Source organism: Odocoileus virginianus, chromosome 24, assembly GCF_023699985.2.
Source record: "Odocoileus virginianus isolate 20LAN1187 ecotype Illinois chromosome 24, Ovbor_1.2, whole genome shotgun sequence".
NCBI classification, from domain to species: Eukaryota; Metazoa; Chordata; class Mammalia; order Artiodactyla; family Cervidae; genus Odocoileus; species Odocoileus virginianus.
The window spans coordinates 42,401,612-42,421,644 of NC_069697.1; positions in this window are offsets into that span (position 1 = coordinate 42,401,612).

Sequence of the window (20,033 nt, forward strand, 5' to 3'; positions counted from 1 at the left end):
TATTGAAGTACAGTTGATTTAATGTTTCATTCATTTCTGCTATACAGCAAAGTGATTCAGTTATATAAATGTGTGTATATATATACATATATATATATGTTAGGTAGTTAGAATAGGGAAAAGGAGTCCAAAATGGCGGTGACTAAAAGACCTGGAAGGGAAAAGCCCCCGAAAACAGAACAAAGGAAGGTCCGAGGACCAGAGTGAGAATCTCAGGTAAAACAAACAACCCTCCTGCCTAAGCCCGATTTGCATAGGACAGGCCCGGGGGAACAAAAAGCATATAAAAAGAGGAGCCAAGGCCCTCTTCTCTCTCTCCCTCTCTCTCCCTCCCCCACCCCCTACCCCTCCGCGCGCGATGGGGCGATCTTCTCTTGGTGTATTTGGATTGACGTGCCCTCATGCCTCGAAGATGGATTTTCCTGCTATTATCTAAATAAATAGAGCTGTAACACTGATTTATTTAAGAGCTATAACACGGTCTGTCCTCCAAGAGCTGCGACCCACCAAGGGGGCTTCACTGTCCGTCACTCCAAATTTTTGTTGTGAGGAGACAAAGAACCGAGGCGCATACACTAGCATGACATATGTATATATATATATTATATATATTATATATATATATATAATATATATTATTATATATATTATATATATACTAATTCTTTCCTGTGGCTCAGATGGTAAAGCGTCTGCCTGTAATGCGGGAGACCCAGGTTCAATCCCTGGGTTGGGAAGATCCCAGAAGGAAATGGCAACCCACTCCAGTACTCATGCCTGAAAAACTCCATGGACTGTCACCTGAGGAGCCTGGTAAGCAACAGTCCATGGAGTCGCAAAGAGTCGGACACGACTGAGCGACTTCACTTTCACTTTTCACTTTTCATATATATATATATATATTTTATATATCCATTTCCATTATGGTTTATCCAGGATATTGAATATAGTCCCCAGTGCTATATGATAGGACCACATTGTTGTTTATCCTCCTTATACATATTAATTTACATCTTCTAATCTGAAACTCTCAATCTATCCCTCCCCCCACCTCCTCTCCCTAGGCAACCAAAAATCTGTTCTCTATATCTGAATCTGTTTCTTTTTCATAGATATGAACATAAACTCTTATTTATCTAAAATTGAAACACCTCAAAGTTCAAATAATCAGAATGATCTTTGTGAAAACAGGTAGTGTTCATATTAATGGTTACAACATTGTGCAATATCCTAAATGAGCTTCAAAATCATAAACAAAAGATAAATTTTTGCCCACTTCAGCTTTATTTTTATTTTTTTTTTTTCACTTCAGGTTTAAAAAGTATATTCTAATTCTCTTCCTGGGAAATTCTCAGGAGATGAGAGACAAATCAGAGTAGTTCAAAAAAGATGAAGTCTCCGCTATTACTCCACCAGAATCTTTAAACTTCAATAGTGAGGCTGTGGTTTGCATTGATATTTCTCCCCTTGTAAGTAAATCTCCTTTCATTTGAACTTGTCTCATTTCCATCGGTTATTCTTGGCATCCAGAAAAGACACAATGGTTTTCAGGGTTTTGTTTGTTTGTTTGTCTAAAATCAGAAAGTTGCCAGGCCAGCGACAAGAAGAGTCACAGATGGCTTCATTTCTTTGGATCTTGAAATGACTGACCCCACCTGGAGGAAAAGTTTCTTTAAATTCAAAATTATGTAAGAGGACACTTCTTTCGTTTTATAGTAGAGAGCTAAGTGCAACCATTTAAGATGTCTATCTTTTCCCAGAGAGAACACAGTTGTTCAGTCAAGATGCTCAGAATAGCACAAGCTAGGCACTCACCAGGCACTGAACACCTACTGATGGCTGAGACACTGTCCCCTCCTCAAGACCAGACCAACTTTCTGGGTGGCAGAGTCCACTGTGGCAAGTCCCTACCCTGGGAAAGCATAACATACCATGGGACAGAGGAAGGATGGGAAGAGAATTCCCTCTGAGCACTATTTGCATTCAGGAAAAACTTCAGAGAGGGTTGACTTTACCCTCTCTTTACAGTTTTTTTTTTAATGGCATCGCATAATAGTGATCAAGACCAGCAGACTGCGGAGCAAGACAGATGGGGTTCAAATCCCAGTTGAGCCACTTACTAGCTGAGTGACCCTAGGTAAGTTACTGAACCCCTCTAAGCTTCACATTTCCCACTGTCAAAAGGAGAGAATGACCGTCCCTGCTTCCTAGAGTAGTTGTGAAGATTTAAAGCCCTCAGACTCAGGCATGGTACGAGCCACTTTGAAGTTATTATTTTCCTTCTGTGTTTTAGGTTCTAATGTCTCACCCGTTTATCCTCAATCTAACACCTTCCAGGTTCTCACATATAGCAGTTGTTGTTTAGTTGCAAAGTTGTGTCCTACTCTTTGTGATCCTATGGACTGTAGCTCTCCAGGCTTCTCTGCCCACGGGATTTCCCAGGCAAGAATGGGCAAGGGTGGGTTGTCATTCCTTCTCCTTGGATCTTCTCAACCCAGGGATTGAACTCGTGTTTTCTGCTTGGCAGGTGGATTCTTTACCACGGAACCACCCGGCTTGTAAATTCCTTAAAGGCAAGGCTATATCTTCCTCATGTTGGTATGAGGAGTGAACATAATGACTTTCACATAACTGGTCCTGAATTTCTTTCATACATAACTGTAAGAAGTAAAAGCAAATAAACAGAACCCATAAAAGCATAGAGAAGTAGAGGGTGGCTTCTGGAATCATATGGACTTCAGTTCTGGCTCTGTTAATACCGTCTGTGGAATCTTGGACATGAATTCTATCTGTCCCTAATCTACTCATTAGTAAGAAGGGAAAAATCACAGGACCTCCTTTGTAGGGCTGTTGGAGGCTTAAATGAGGCCATGTGTACAAAGGACTTAAAAAGGCACCTGGCATTTAGTAAGAGTTCAGTAACAGTTAGCCATAGTTACAATTGTCTTGTTCCTTCCATCTTTATTACAGTTGCTGCTTGCTACGTTGGTTCAGTCATGTCCAACTCTTTGCAGTCCTATGAGCTACAGCCTGCTAGGCTCCTCTGTCCGTGGAATTCTCCAGGCAAGGATACTGGAGTGGGTTATCATGCCCTTCCCTAGCTGATCTTCCCAACCCAGAGATCAAACCCATTTCTCTTCCATCTCCTACATTTGCCGGCAGGTTCTTTACCACCAGCACCACCATTAATTTGGGGCAATTTTGTTTGTGGGGAAACATACCTCCACTTACCAATGACCTCTAAGGAGGAAAATGTATCCTAATGCAATATGACCATTAAGGATAATGATTATGGACCTGAGCTAATTAGAAAAAAAATCTAAATATGCTAAGCATATCTGCTTAAGAATTTCAGGAAGTAAGTTTAGTATTTTAGGAACCTCTCCCAAACATTTGCAAATGTCAGCACTTCAGAAGAGTCCCCATCTATAAGTCATTTTGTCCCTAGCCATATGACAATATGATCTATAGTCCACCTGTGTAAGGCACTGTAAAGGTCACTAGGTGGCAGGCCCTATTTTCCCTTAGGACAGCTAGGGGAAAATGAGGCACAGAGAAACATCTGGCTCCAAGATAATAGAATCAGTGACAAAACTTATCCAAAAAACTCCATTCATTCTCAAGGCCTCATCCAAATACCAGATGCAAAAGCAAATCTCCCCAAGTTGTTAAGTATGAGTGAGTGAGTGAGGCTGCTCAGTCATGTCCGACTCTTTACGACCCCATGGACTGTAGCCTACCAGACTCCTCTGTCCATGGAATTTTCCAGGCAAGAGTACTGGAGTGGGTTGCCATTTCCTTCTCCAGGGGATCGTCCCAACCCAGGGATCAAACCCAGGTCTCCCACATTGCAGGCAGACGCTTTACCATCTGAGCCACCAGGAAACCCATTGTTAAGTATAACTTCTAGTAAAAGAGCATATCATTAAACTGAACCTTCAAAAAATCCAAATCTCCAGGGGAGATGATGTGACTCAAATATATAGCATTCTGGTGGTCTCGCATGTTGAAAAGAACTTCAAATATGGTACCAATTGAGATCAAGTCAGGAGATAGACATGATGCCAGTCACTTTAACAGAGAGAAGACAATATAAAAAGCTGTTAACTTGGTGCTGAAACACTCACTGAAAAGGAACAGAGAACGCTATCATGGAGGCAGCAGCAGCAGGAAGCAGCTACCAATCCTAGACCTGGAGGAGCAAAGGAAAGATGTTGGAACCAGTAAAACTTACCCTTGGAGGTGGGGTGCCAGGGAGCTGAGACTCAAATGCCTTAGAAAGGGCATTAGACTAATTATCTTGCAATCACAGATAATAGAATGTAACTGCCAAAATACTGCAGAGAAGGCAGTGGCACCCACTCCAGTCCTCTTGCCTGGAAAATCCCATGGACAGAGGAGCCTGGTAGGCTGCAGTCCACGGCGTCTCGAAGAGTCGGACACGACTGAGCGACTTGACTTTCACTTTTCACTTTCACGCATTGGAGAAGGAAATGGCAACCCACTCCAGTGTTCTTGCCTGGAGAATCCCAGGGACGGGGGAGCCTGGTGGGCTGCCGTCTATGGGGTCGCACAGAGTTGGACACGACTGACGTGACTTAGCAGCAGCAGCAGCAGCCAAAATACTGACAGTCTGCTGTGCAGCTGAAATGAACCCAGAATTACAAGTCTGCCGAACTACGATTCGGAAAAAGGGGCAGCTGTTTGGGTGGTGCCAGTTTCCTCAGGGTGGAGGGTGGGTTCTGTGGACCTGGGACCCAGACCCGGAAAGAAAGGGCTTCACCCAGCAGCTGCTGACTTCTCAGAGGGATGTGAGGAGGCTGATTCTGAGTGTTAGGAAAACTGTCTCCTGGATCCAACTGCCTCTCCAGGAATGAAATGTGACTGAGGAGGTGAAGCTTTGCTTGGGTGATTCAAGGACAGGAGCCGAATGGAAAGAAGGAAGTGCCTTTACTAAACCCTCCTCCTATCTTCTTGTTTTTAGCACATGCAGTCCACAGAGCTGAACCTGAAAGCAGCTGGCAAAGCAAAAACATGCTTTGCAGACTCAAGTCTGGTTGACATCACAAAGGAGTAGGGAAGAAAGGCCAGTTGGCACATGTGCCTAGAGGAAGGAACATTTTAAAATATTTTGTTTCACTTTATCATAATTTATACCCAATCTAGTGATCTGCCTCCTATATTTGGCTTGGCTCCTGTTTGCAAACTTCCTATCATAACTAAGGTAAGGGACTTCCCTGGTGGTCCACTGGTTAAAAATCCACCTTACGATGCAGGGGACGTGGATTTGATCTCTGATTGGGGAACTAAGATCCCACCTGCCTTGGGGCACCTGAGCCCACACGCCACAGCTTGAGAATTCCTGCACTGAAATGAAAGATCCTGTTTGACACAACTAAGACCTGATGCAGCCAAACAAAAAAAACAATAATAACTAAGGTAAGAAAATTGTCTTACCAACCCCAATATGTTGTCTTTTTTAGACTTTTAGATTAAAACTAGAGATGAAAAAAATAATAATAACAGCAGATTTTTTTCTAACCTGAAGCCCTACGAAATTATGATGTCTCCACCATACTTATTTTCATAAATGCTATTTATTATCAGGAAAATGATACATATTTATCTGCAATTGTAAAAGACCACTGAAAAATAATACAGAGAACCTAGTGGACTCTATAATGTTTCAGTAAATAATTATAATGAATAACTTTAGAAACAATATTGCTAATGGAATTCACATATCACTGGAAAATGCTCAGTGCTTTTGTTGTTATTGGCTTTGTTTGAATTATTGCAAAGAATGAATTGTCCAAGACACGTAATCCCTAACCCAACCTGTTAAAACTTGATTTTGTTTTGCTCACAAGTAACTAAGGAGTTGCATTCAGATTCAGTGGAGACCAACTCAGATATATTTACCCAAAGAATATACTTCTATTCATTTAGGAGTACTGTCAGTTCAAGAAGTATTCTTAGGATGACTTTAACAATGCATAAACATAACTTTGTAGGTTAAGTTTAAAACAAGATCTGTAATTCAAGCAACCAATATTGCCTTTGAAAAGATACTCCTAACACATTGACAAGGGTCTAAATCTGAGATAGGGAGATGATCACCTCTTAGCAGTAGGGTATCTGGAAGATCAACTAAGCACATTTCCCATCCTCCCTTGCAATAACCTGTATTGATCAATTTCTCCATGACACGGTTGGGATGCTTGGGTCATATAATATCTCACATTTGCCAGACAGTGACTAGAGTGACATTGAGGCATATGTACTGAGAACAGCAGGGTGACATCACCTTGAGTTCCTAAATGACTGGACAGGGAGGAGATGATTGCCTACCAACGCCCCTCATCCACAGCCTGGGACTTCTTCCCTGGACTATAATAGGAGAAATAAACCTCTACTACAGGGGCTTCCCTGGTGGCCCAGTGTTAAGACTTCCATTGCAGGGGGCACAGCTTCCCTCCTTGTTCAGGATCTAGGTCTGCATGCTGTGCAAGGTGGCCAAAAAATAAAAATAAATTAAAAAAAAAAGTCTCTACTACATTTAAGCTAGTAATATACTTTGGGCCTGTTGGTCATAAGAATTTAGTCCAATCTAATCAATATATAAGACCAATACATCATTTAGAGGGCTTCCCAGGTGCTGCTAGTGATAAAGAACCCACTTACCAATGCAGGAGACATAAGAGACATGGGTTCAATCCCTGAGTTGGGACAATCAGCCTGGAGGAGGGCCTGGCAACCCACTCCAGTATTCTTGCCTGGAGCATCCCATGGACAGAAGAGCCTGGTGAGCTATAGTCCATAGGGTCATAAAGAGTTGAACATGACTGAACTGACTTAGTGTACATGCATGCACACTGTCTAGAAGGATTTGAAGTAGTCTGGATAGAGTTCCTAGAAGAAATAAAACCAAATCTAGGCTTTAACTAACAGCTATGATTAATTTAGAATCCTTTTTGCCAAGGACTATGTCAAGAACTGACATGTATTTTCTAATTGTCACAACAGCCCTTCACATTATGTTACTAAACCTTACTTTACAGATGAAGAAACTGAAGGTCAGAGGAGCTGGGTAATTTCCCCTAAGTCCTACAGCAATAATGAGTATAGTCCTACAATTTGAATGCAGATATTTCTGCCTCCAGAGCCCAAGCCGGTTGGTTGGGAGACGGTATAAGGAAAGGCAAGGAGGTATGTATTATCATGGTAGGTGGAGGCTGGGAGTGACAATGACTGTGACTTTTCCTTCAGTAATATTTTTGTAGGAAAAGGAATCCACTTTGATCTCCCTTTCCTAAACCAGTCTTGACTTCTGAAGTCTAATCTGTGCTTCTCTCTTCTCCATCAATGCTATAGCAACAGGAAAGCCCAGAATAAATTATCAAAGTATTCAGATATGATAAATAAACCAAAAACCCACACCCTCAAACAGGAGCCCAGTCCATTTGACAAATGACAGGAGACCAGAAATCAATAAAATGGGTGATGCTTCCTATGTTATAAGGAGCCTCAGGAGGATTGGAAGGGTAAGGAGTAGGGATCTTGGCGACAGAACAGAAAAAGCATGATCAAAGGCAAGTACACGTTGTTCAAGGTCACCAGCAATTTGCCTAGATAATCAAGGGCTAACTGTAGGTCATTTGTTTTTAGCATGTGGATGGCCCTATAGGACTTCAAGGCAAATATATGAATGTAGGCCTGGGGATGTCTGAAGAAAACCACATCTACCATGCTTCTGGAAACCATGCAGAGCTTTGAATAGAGGGGGTGGACCTCAATGAGGGGAAGGTATGGACGGTATTTCCAATGCTGCATTTGACCTGACACGTTTACAGTGTCAGAACTGGTCTTTTTGTTTTTAATGGAGAACATTGATAAGTCATTTATATTGTAGATGGTTCAGTGGCTCCGACTGACATGCAAAAGTTAAATAGAGCCTTCTGCTCAGCCTGCTGCTCTCCAAGACACCCTCATGCTCTACCTTTAGAGCCCTTCCTGGAATCCTGCAGCTTGCCTTAACTCATGGTGACAGTCAGAGACCAAAAAGGTTAAGGCCACTCAGACATAGAGCACCAAACTCTCTCACTATAGAAACATATCAATAGAGTCTGTGGATGTCCTAAGTGGTGTCTGCCAAAAATCCCTGCCCTCTTCCTTCTGGACATGTGATACAGCATGTCACGTCCTGGTCTCTAGGTGGTCAAGTGTGGCCGTGTGACTAATTTAGGCCTATGAGTTAGATGCAGAAGAGACAGCACCACTTCCAGCCTGGAGCATTTCATTGTTGGTGCAAGACCCTCCAGAATTATCTTTCTTTCTGCCACAGTAACTGGCAGCATTTGAGATGATGGCTACTCCATGAGGGACATGTAGCCTAAGTACAAAATAAATCTTTGCTATTAGAAGACACTGGGATTTTGCAGTTATTTGTTAAGTTAACCTTGCCAATCCTGATAATAATAATTAACTATCCCTGAGTGTTCTGTGAGCTTCCCTGGTGCCTCAGATGGTACATACTCTCCCTGCAATGCAGAAGACCTGGATTCGATCTCTGGGTTTGGAAGATTGGCTGGAGAAGGGAAAGGCAACCCACTCCAGTATTTTTGCCTGGAGAATCCCCATGGACAGAGGAGCCTGGTAGGTTAGAGTCCGTGGGGTCACAATTCTTACCACTTTATATATCCTTATTTAATCCTCATAACACACCTTCACGATGACTAGTGTTGCATCCTTGTGGCACAGATAAAGAGACAGAGGTACAGAGAAGTTATGCAAATTGTATAACTAATGCAGAAGGTAGAACTAGATTCAGGAACAGGAAGTCTGTCTCCAGGGCCTGAGATCTTAACTACTGAGCTAGGGCACCTCTTGACCATGCATTTAAAAATGATTGCTGTAACAAGCTTTAATCAAATTGTCCATCCTTGAAAACACACACATTGAAAACTGAAGTAAAAACATGCTGTTGTATGGAAGTCACCATATGCTGCCCTCAAGTTTCACTCTTGTTTGCAGTTAATTGCAATTATTTTATAAGGTGAAAAAACATTGGCATTTAAAATAACTGCACCCCAGATGTCACTACTTGAGTCACCAAGTTGCATGACGATTTAAGAAAAGTATCGCACACCCATGAAATAAATAACATTTAATCATGAAGCCTGCACTTTCTCCAAGCTCTGGGTCTACACTCTTGAACCTGGTCTCCCTGAGTTAGAGAGATACCTTCAAAAAAACAGGAACTGGAAACATTATCTATTTAGCATGTTTCATTTTAGATTAAACAGATTTTACTCCCTGTTCCCTGGTAATTATATATAATTAAAAAGCACCAAGGAATGTGCGTAAAAGCACAATGAAGTAATAATCAGGTGGATGGTGGCTTATTTTAACTCACCGCTGAGGGGAAGTTGCTTTTATTCGGATTAATTTGTGGAAGAACTGATGCAAACATGACAATGAGATAGAAGGGAACATGTTCTTCAAATTGCTTAGCTCAGAGAACATGATTAATGAAACACACCTAGTTGCATCAAAGTTTCAGAAGGCATTATTACTGAGTACATGTTAAAGGTCACACTCCTATGGAGCAGCTTTCTCTTTGGGGCAAGCCTTCCTACTTTTCAGAACCTTTACTGAAGTCAGACTGATTCGGATCACTGCTAAAGCAGTAGTGGCTACAACAGTCGGGGGTTGTGTTCAAGCATCATCTTGGTGTCATGCTACCCACCCCCACCCCTATTCTCCAGAACAAAGTCAAGGATGGAAATGCTGACCAACAACTCAAGTCTTTCACTTGTTTAAAAGCAATGTATCGGGCATTACTGCACTAAGACACTGAGCTGAAATTATTAGAGAAATAATCAAAACTACAGTGAGGCACCACTTCACACCAGTTAGAATGGCCATCATGAAAAATCTCCAGATGGCAAATGCTAGAGAGAATGCAGAGAAAAGAGAACCCTCCTACACTGTTAGTGGGAACATGCATTGGACAGCTGCTATGGAGAACAGCCTGGATATTCCTCAGAAAACTGAAAATAGGATTACCGTATGATGGAGCAATCCCATTCCTGGGAATATACCCGGACAAAACTATAATTCAAAATGATACATGCACCCCTATGTTCATAGCAGAACTGTTTACAATAGCCAAAACATGGAAACAACTGAAATGTCTGTCATCAGATGAATGGATAAAGAAGAAATGGTACATACACACAATGGAATACTGATCAGCCACAGAAAGGAACAAAATAACGCCACCTGGAGCAACAGGAGGTAACTGGAGATTATCATACTAAGTGAACTAAGTCAGGATAAAGAGAAATATCATATGGTATCACTGATGTGTTTAATCTAACATACGGCACGCATGAACCTGTCTACAAATCGAAATAGACTCACAGACACACAGAACAGATCTTTGCTCGCCAAGAGGAGGGGGAAGGGATGGACTGGGAGTTTGGGATTAGCGGATGCAAACTACTGTATATAGGATAGATAAAACAAAAAGTCCTACTGTATAGCACAGGGAACTATATTCAATATCCAGAGATAAAACATAATGGAAAAGAATATATATGTATATTGAATCACTTTGTTGTACAGCAGAAATTAACACAGCATTGTAAATCAATTATACTTTGAATAAAAAGACACTGAGCTGAGGACTCTGGTGTGCAAAATATAAGGATGTGAACACGTGCCAGGAGCTCACTCTGCGTCAAGCACCACCTTGTTTAATCCTCACAACAACTTGATAACATCATGACCATTATGATCTCTATGTTTATATCAGGTAGGAAATAAGGCTTATGATAACACCTGTAGAATGCTACATAGTGACCTAGGTGTTATGAAGACGCATGGAAGGAGGGTGGGGAGGGCCAGGTCACCTGGCAATTTTAAATCGGGTGGTGAGGGAGTGTCATGAAAGTAACATTTGAATAAAGACCTAAAGGAAGCCAGGGGAAAACCACAGAAATCTATGGGAGTGAGGGAAGGCACTCTAGGCAGACAGGAGAGCAAGTACAAAGGACCTGAAGCAGGGAATGTTGAAGGGTGGCAAGGAGGAGTGGGTGGGAAGTAGTCGGGGATTCACCAGAGGAAAGGGAACCAGAGCGTGGCGGTGGTGGAAGTGACTGAGGGTCACGGGCTTTAAGTGACGGGGGACATCCTTGGAGCATTTGGGGTGCAGAAGGGTCAGAATCTGACAACAGAATCCCTCTGGCCACTGTGCTGAGAAGAGGCCATAGGGCAGCAAAGAAGAATCAGGAGGCCAGCTAAGAGGTTGTTGCAGCTAACCAGGAAAAAGCGGACAGTGGTCTGGCCCAGGGCGGCAACTGCAGAATGTCACACACACACACAAAAAAAGCCAGGTCTTGGACACACCATATTTGTAAAGTAGAAACAGAACTTATGACAGATCAGAAGGGGAGTGTCAGGGATGGCCCCAGGTCTTTGGCCTAGCAATTAGCAGCATGGAGTGGTCTTTTGCTGAGATGGGGAAGGCTGAAAGGAACAACTTTGGAAGCCCCAGTCTGGGGAAGTTAAGTTTGAAATACCCCTGAGACAACTGAACGGAGGTGTCAAATGGGCTAATAGAGATGTCAGAGAGACAGAACTGAGCTGGAAATAGACACTTGAACATCATCAGCATCAACATGGTAACTTCAAGTCGAGGGAACAAATGAGGCCACCAGGGAGACCAGTGTAGAGGAAAGCAGATGCCCAGAGGCTGAGTCCTAGGTCGTGCCAACATGTCATGGTTGGAAGATGAAGAGGAGAACAGCCACAGAAGCAGGAAGAAGACACAGCATCCGGAAGGGTGACCTGTGAGTCAACCACACTGGAGGAAATAGCTTATTCCAGCTCTGCCTCCTTCGGTGGGGTTTTGACATAAAATAAGAGGATAAATGGGAAATCCTTTTAAAAAGTTGTAAAGCCTTCAGTGTCTCCAAGACTTCTAAGAACTTTACAAGTGTGCATGCAAACCAGGTATATTGATTTTAAAAACTAAGTGCATGCACATTTATTTTATTGATTTAAAATGTATCAATTTAAACAAGTACATCAACCAAAATATATGAGGTAAAGCTCCCGGAATAATACTACATTTCAAAATACTCAAATTATAAAACCCATCAAGATTCTTTTTTTTAGCTTTTTATTTTGTATCAGGGTATAGCCAATTAACAAACAATGTTGCGATAGTTTCAGGTGAACAACAAAGGGATTCAGTCATACATATACATGTATTCATTCTTCCCCCAATTCCCCTCCAATCCAGGCTGCCACATAACATTGAGCAGAGATTCTTAAACAGTGGTGTCTCCCTGCAACCTCCAGCCACTTGATCAATCCTTCGGTGGCTAGGGCAAAGTGAAAGTCTTAGTTGCTCAGTAGTGTCCGAATCTTTGCAAACTTATGGTCTATAGCCTGCCAGACTGCTCTGTCCATGGGATTCTCCAGGCAAGAATACTGGAGTGGGCTGCCATTCCCTTCTCCCAGGGATCTTTCTGATCCAGGGATCGAACTCCAGTCTCCTGCATTGCAGGCAAATTCTTTACTGTCTAAGCCACCGGGGAACCTATGGCAGCTGAAAGAGAAAAGTATTTGCTTCTTATGGTATCAGTGTCATTCCAGAATGCAACCTCCTGTTTCTCTACCAGAGGCTACAGGCTTATCCCCAGAGAGTCAAGAACTGACAATAAGGCTGTGTTCTCTCACTCCTTTCTCTCACCCATTATCCCCAATGACAGTGACGTCATAAACCTAGTGACTCTGAACCGTGCTTGCTACCTGCCATACACTTAAAACCTATTTTTAGGGTCCTATTTGTTTATTGATGTTTGTTTATTGGACTTAGAGCTTATGATGAACCTAGGAATCTTTTAGTATTAATGATGACAGATGCCCATTCATTTCTACAGTGAAAATGTTAGAGAGGAAGTAGGTTTTTAGAGCACGTGCTTTGGAGTCAGACTGCCCAAGTTCAAAGCCTACAATACTTACAGTCTCCCTTGTAGGCTGTTGTGAGGCTTCAGTGAGTTTAATATTTATAAAGCTTTCAGGGTGGTGTCTGACACATGGTCAGTGCTTCATGAGGGCTCATTCCGTAACTGGAAGTATCTCACCCACGCTCACTGTATGCTCTGTTTTGTCATCAGCACCAGGGATACGATGGAAAACAGGACAAGATCTATCCATGGGTGGTGGGGAGAAACAAACAAGGAAACAGACGAATGGGATAATTATAGAGGGTGCGAAGCATTAAACAAAGACATGTGACAGTGGCTAGGAGTGGCGGGAGTTGAGGAAAGGCCTCTTGGAGAAAGGAAAATTGGAACCAAGGTCTGAGCAACTAAAAAGGCCCCAGGCATGTGAGGAGCCAGAGTCAGAGGATTCCCAGCAGAGAAAACCACAAAAGCAAAGAAATACAGCCACGAAGACAAAACAGCCAACTCGATCTCAGAAAATAAACCATCTAATTTAATGTGGGGGAGACATGTGAGTCAGACATGTAGGGCCAAATTAAGACACTCAGGAATCAGGCAGGGAACATATCCATAGGGGAATCCTTCACACCCATGGGCAAATGTCTCAGAATGTATCGATGAAGTATTGATCAAGCTTGATGCTGCAGGGGAAAGATACATTTGAATTCTAATCTGATTGACTGCAGATTTTTATTGCAGGATTTAGGAGTCTCCTTCTTGGTAAGGAATCCGCCTGCAATGCAGGAGGCCCCGATTCAATTTCTGGGTAGGAAAGACCTGCGGAAGAAGGGATAGGCTACCCACTCCAATATTCTTGGGCTTTCCTTGTGGATCAGTTGGTAAAGAATCCACATGTAATTAATGCAGGAGACCTGGGTTCAATCCCTGGGTTGGGAAGATGCCCTGGAGAAGGGAAAGGCTACCCTCTCCAGTATTCTGGCCTAGAGAATTCCATGGACTGAATAGTCCATGGGGTTGCAAAGAGTCGGACACAACTGAGCGACTTTCACTTCTTCCTTGCACTCAGCCATCATCCTCTCATTGAAATATTAATATATTTCTCTTTTTTTAGCCCATGGTGGCTCTAGTGGTAAAGAACCTGCCTACCAATGCAGGAGACATAAGAGACACAGGTTCCATCCTTGGGTTGGGAAGATCCCCTAGAGAAGGAAATGACAACCCACTCTGGAATTCTTGCTTGGAAAATCTCACGGACAGAGGAGCCTGGCGGGCTACAGTCTATAGGGTCTCAAAGAATCGGACACAACAGAAGCAGTTTGGCACTCATGATCGTTTTTAAAAGTACTTTGAACTGAGGCAACACAAGGTCCCTGGGATCAAGCAGCTAAGGAAGGCTTTCCGTCTTCTGCTTCCGCAGCCTGATGGATGAGCTTTTGCCTTTCCGCCATCCCTGGTCCTTTACTTTGTTTTGCTTTTGACAGCTATAGACCTCGGGAGAAGCCAAACAGGTTCCGAAACCAGTTTGGTCCCAGCAGACCTGCCCAGTGGGAACTCACCTGTATACACACAGATCTGGGGCAGTGCCTGTCTGGGCACTAGGAAGACAGCCCAGGCTCCCAGGGAGCCCTGAGACATCCAGTCTAAACAGATACATCAATCTGCTCACTGAGAAGAGAAAGCTGGCTCTCCCAATATAATTACAGGCTGGCTGATTTATTATTCTGAACTTTGGTGCATGGCAGGGGTAGTGTTATTTATGCCAGTTTATGGTTTGGGGCCAAAAGATGAAATATCAAGCTCGTCTGATTGGTTTCAAGAATCCATTTGCACCAACAGAGCTTCTGCATGTGCCAATGTGTGTTCAGGGATTATACCACATGGCTTAGTCTCTTTGGCAAAGCCCTTCCGAGAAGGAAATTACAAGTCTTCATATATTCAGAACCATTTAATAGCTGGCAAGCTACTGCCAACCACCTATGCTATTGCCAAATCTCCTGAAATATCATAAAGGGTTCATCCTTGTCAGGTTAGTTTTAGAGCTAAATAAACACACCACAGACAACACATGCTACATTCTCTCTAAAAGAAAAAAACAGTTATTTATCTCTAGCCTTGGTCCTTGGCAGTATAAACCCCAGATGGGAAAAGAACACTTTACATAAAAAATTGTGGACAGCCATGTGTCATCATGGTCTGGGGAACGGTCCATGAAATGACGAGAGACCGAGGTTAGAACTATAGCTCCACCAGACGACAGCTTCGTGTCCTTCAGCAAGTTTCATAACCCCGTCAAACCTCAATGATCTCATCTGTGAAATGGGAATTAAATGTTGTTAGGGTGAGTGGTTCTAGATAAGTCACCTCACATAAGTGAGGGAGGCACTCATAAACACATACTTCTCAAAATGGCAGGGTCTGATGATGAATCCTCTTGATGTAGATTTCTCTATGAAACATTTTTACATTTGTATTTACCTTTCAATCATAATTTGAAACTAATATAGCCATATTCTAGGTTAGCTGAAAGACCCATCTGGATTCGATTTTAGGCCTCAACTTGGAATCTGCACTTATAGATATCAATACAATAGCAACAAGTGGTATTACTTGAATTGTCATGAGCTAGAGATGAGAAAAGGAAATTAGAATTGATATAAGAAAGCATCCATGCCAAATAAAGGTCCACGGTGCCTTTGGGTTGTGTGCATGAAGGTCCTGAGTTCAGAACAGAGGAAAATGGTGGGAGAACCAAGGAATCCCCTAGCTGTAAGTCTTATAGGTGCCAAGAGGGCATGGTGCGTGTATCCTAGCACTGAACGACAGTCAGACTCACACAGCAACGTTTGTCATGTTTTATTAATATTTTTTTAATTTAGTTTAATTTTATTTAGTTTTGCTTCTAAAATAAAAAAATTGCTTTGATTTCATGAGTGTTGGGCAAGTAGTAAAGAAGTTTATCACTGGCTTTAGCCTTCATATATTTAAATAAGTAAAAATAAAAACAATTCTTAGCAACAGTAGATGTTCAGGTAAATTTTTGCTCCAGAGAATGACTTCCTAGATTATTCAATTTTCAGAAACCCAGTAATAACTGACCACTGTTAGTATAATTATTATGAAGGAATTACAGGGATTGATTCAAGGAGTAAACAGCCTTATGTTAAGTGAAAAAGCAGACTGTCATATTGCGTAGACATGATGATTAACATTGTGTTGAAAAAATTATGTCCAGGGAAAACAGCATAAAGGAATATTCTAAATAATAATTATTACGTCTAGGTGATAAAATTGTGAGTGATTTTTTTCTACTTTAAGACATTTTAATTTGTCCTTAAGAGAAATGAATTTCATCATTTTGAAGTACATATTTCAAAGGTAAGCAGCCCCTACAGGCACAAGAGAACGTAATTTGCAATGAATTCAGGCTGACGGCAGCCCAGTCACTGAAGTGCAGGGGACTCCCTCCCCAGCACTCACATCCCAAGCCCTCAGTCTCTGATTTCAGTAGATTCCTGCAATTTGCACTTCAGATTTCTAACTAGCCCCCTGGTAGGTCCAACAGATGTGATTTACAGGGCAAGTCTCTCTCTTAAAACACCTTTCCGGGAACCCTGATTCTCCATAGTGCTGCTGAGTTCCAGGAACCATCTGCGCGGCAGTGAAGGTGGCCAGCCCCTCCTCATTTTCTCCCTGGCGCGTCTCCAGAGCTCACCCCTGGCAAACGGGGAAATGGGCCCCTGACGGCTCTCTTGTCTCTCCAGGACTCCTTTTAGCCGCCTCTGCCTTCTTGCTGGCATCCTTGCTCAGCTTTAGTCATCGTGCCACACCTGTGCCAGGCCCTCCTTGGCTGGGCTTCCAGCGCCTCCTGCCCATTCCTCCTTAATACTGACTTCAGATTACGTGCTGGGAATTCCTGCCTATGCCAGCTGCACTCTTTAGTGCCCAAGGCTAATCAGATTACGGCACAGATGCACAAATACACACACACATATGTATATTAAACACACTACACACGCACACATACGTCTGTGTGCTCAGTCGCTTCAGCCGTGTCCAAGTCTTTGCAACCCCATGGACTGTAGCCCACCAGGCTCCCCTGTCCATGGGGTTCTTCAGGGAAGGGTACTGGAGTGGGTTGCCATGCCCTCCTCCAGGGCATCTTCCCAAGCTAGGGATCGAACCTGCATCTCCAGCATCTCCTTCATTGGCAGATGGGTTCTTTACCACTAGTACCACCTGGGAAGCCCCCTGACACTCATATATATGTATGTATGTATGTATGTATGCATGTATATAATACCCAGGCTATCCCAAAGCACATAAATTAATATCTTTGGAGGTGGGTCCTGCCATTGGAAAGTCTAACATCCAGCTAAGTTTGAGAACTATCAGATCAACAGTCCAAAGCTGAGGCAACATCTCGAAGGTCTGAGAACACACACTCTGAAACCAACTGCCTAAAAATGAATTGTGGCTCCATCACAAACCTAGCTCTATAGCCTTAAAAATTTAATTTATCCCTCTCTCCCCTCATTTCCATATTTGTAAAGCGGAGAGGACACTAATAAAGATTTCTGCCTCATAGAGTGGAGGCAAGGATTAAATCCCATAACACCTATGAAGCACGTAAGGCAGTCTGGCATACAAGGGCCTCACGCAGGCTGCTTCGTATCGATAATTGTCATTACTCACCCTTCCCTAGTCGCCTGGCTCAGGGGTGTCCCGTGTGGCAGCTTCAGGAATAAAGGACTGGACGCTTTTCTTCCTGGCAGAGTTGGATCTGCTCAGCAGGCTGGAGAGAGGGTTTGCGAGGTCCTCCTTTACATCTGAAGGAGAGCTCCTTTCAGACTTTTGCTGGTCCCCAGTTCCCATCAGGTGCTGCCCCTAAGGATGCCAGTAGGCCATGTATATCAGTCACCGTTGTTTGGACCCTTCCCTTAGGCCCCACGAAGCTCTAAGAAGTGCCTGATGGGTGTTTTTCATGTAATTAGGAAACTCAGACCTTTCTTCTTTTTTTTTTTTTAACTGAAGTATAATTGATTTACAATGATGCGTCAGTTTCTGATGCACAGCAGTGACTCAATTCTCTGTATATACACATGTTCTTTTTTATATTCTTTTCCATTATGGTTTATCACAGAATGTTGGATGTAGTTCCCTGTGTTCCAGAGTAGGGCCATGTTGTTTATCTAATCCCAAACTCCTAATTTATCCCTCTCCCCAACTTTTCCCTTTGGTAACTGTAAGTTTGTTTTCCAACTCTCTGAGTCTGTTTATGTTTCGTCAGCTTATTTGTGTCATATTTTAGATTCCACGTACAAGGGACCTGATTTTCAAGGGGGCAACTGGAGTCCTCAGAAGCCGTCAGCAACCCTCCCAGCACCCCAGGCTTGGGAGAGACTTTGGGATGTTGCCCACGTCCATTTGCGGTCTCTTCCCCAACTTCAGCAAACCCGGCTCACCATCCTTGGTGTTAGAATAAACACCCTCCCGCGGTCCATGTGCCGCACACCTGTGACTGTTTGTTTTTAGCTGACTGTGTTGATTTAGCCTTAGGCCCAGCAGGGGATGCGGTTACAGGGCTATGATAAGGCTCTGAGCCACTCTGCTCGCAGGAGGAAAATGCCAAGTTGGGTAATGAGGGCTGAACCACCCCAGTGCTCTGGCTTAAAATATCTTTACCAAAATTATGAAAGTACCACAGAAACAAAACACAGCACCAACTGACCTCTCTCCCAGGGTGATTTTCCCTCCCACCTTCTCTCCACCCCAGAAAGCAGCTAGGGTGTTGGAATTAGCACTTAATTCAGCAGGGAGTCCTGGTTTCTAACAATTCACTCCTCACGTGCCTGTGTGAGCAGATTGCACTTGTCTGTGCCTCAGTTTCCCCAGCAATGAAGAGGAGGGTTTGAATGCTCTGATATCTACCATCCTTTCCAGTGCTTTGGCTATCATGTTGGTGAATCCACACATCCACAGGTGAATGACGCATTAAATTACTGAGCACAAATATGCATCAGGCAGAGTGGGAAAGAGGAAAGAAGAGAGACCAGAGCACCGTGGGAGCAAATGTGTAAACAAATAAGCACAACAAGGGGATTTGTGAGCACATGCTGGTGATGACATATGTTCAGGGAAAAACCGATTTTTGCAAACCAGGATCAGAAAATGATTTAAATTGGGGGCTGAGTGATGGTTAGTTGTTCACCAGGGTGGGACAAGTTGGAAGGGCCCTGTCACAAGTAAATCTTCAATCAAGGCTGAGCTGCTGCAAAGCCTGGTGGCCTGGAGAATTGCAAGCCCCTCAGAGAGTCAGAAACCTAGATTGTGAGAGGGTATATGTATGTATGTGTGTGGTGGGTGTGGGGGCAGTGTCTGCGTGTGTGTGTGTATGTGAGGGGGGATGAGATGGATATACCAGCAGAGACAAATGCTGTTGGATATCAGAAGAGAGGAAAAGTGAGTAGGGGCCACATCAAAGATATATGATGCAAAGTTTAGAGTTTACCCTACAAACACAAAGGAGCCAATCATAACCAGTGTTAAGCAAAACCCAAGTAAATTCAAGCCAATGAAAACTTCATGCAAAATAGTTATATATCCAAATGCATAAGAGATTAGAATAGGTGTTTTGTTTCACTGGCCACTTTTTTTTTTTTTTTTTTTTACATTTAGATAACAAACGTGCAAGCTGTGGTATAATCCTGTTTCCTTGCGTGCTTCTTAAATGACACAACTTGAGGCTTCAGGACATAAGTTTCCAATGTGTCAGCTTTAACTTGCAGCCTTCTTCTTAACGGCCCTTCCATTTAGAGAATGCAGATTGAGAAACTATCACTTCCTAGAAGCTTTGGAGAATAATTCCACTGGGCTCTTACCACTCCCGGACTGCCCTTTCTTTAGCATGCATTTTTCTTCATTTTGGTGTGTGCCTTGATTATCATCTGGGCAAACGGAGAATAGATCATGAATATTTTATAAGCGCATAGTGCCAGTGCAGAAGAGGCTATTAATAGCTGAATGACTTGAAAGAATATTCCCGCACGCCTAGCA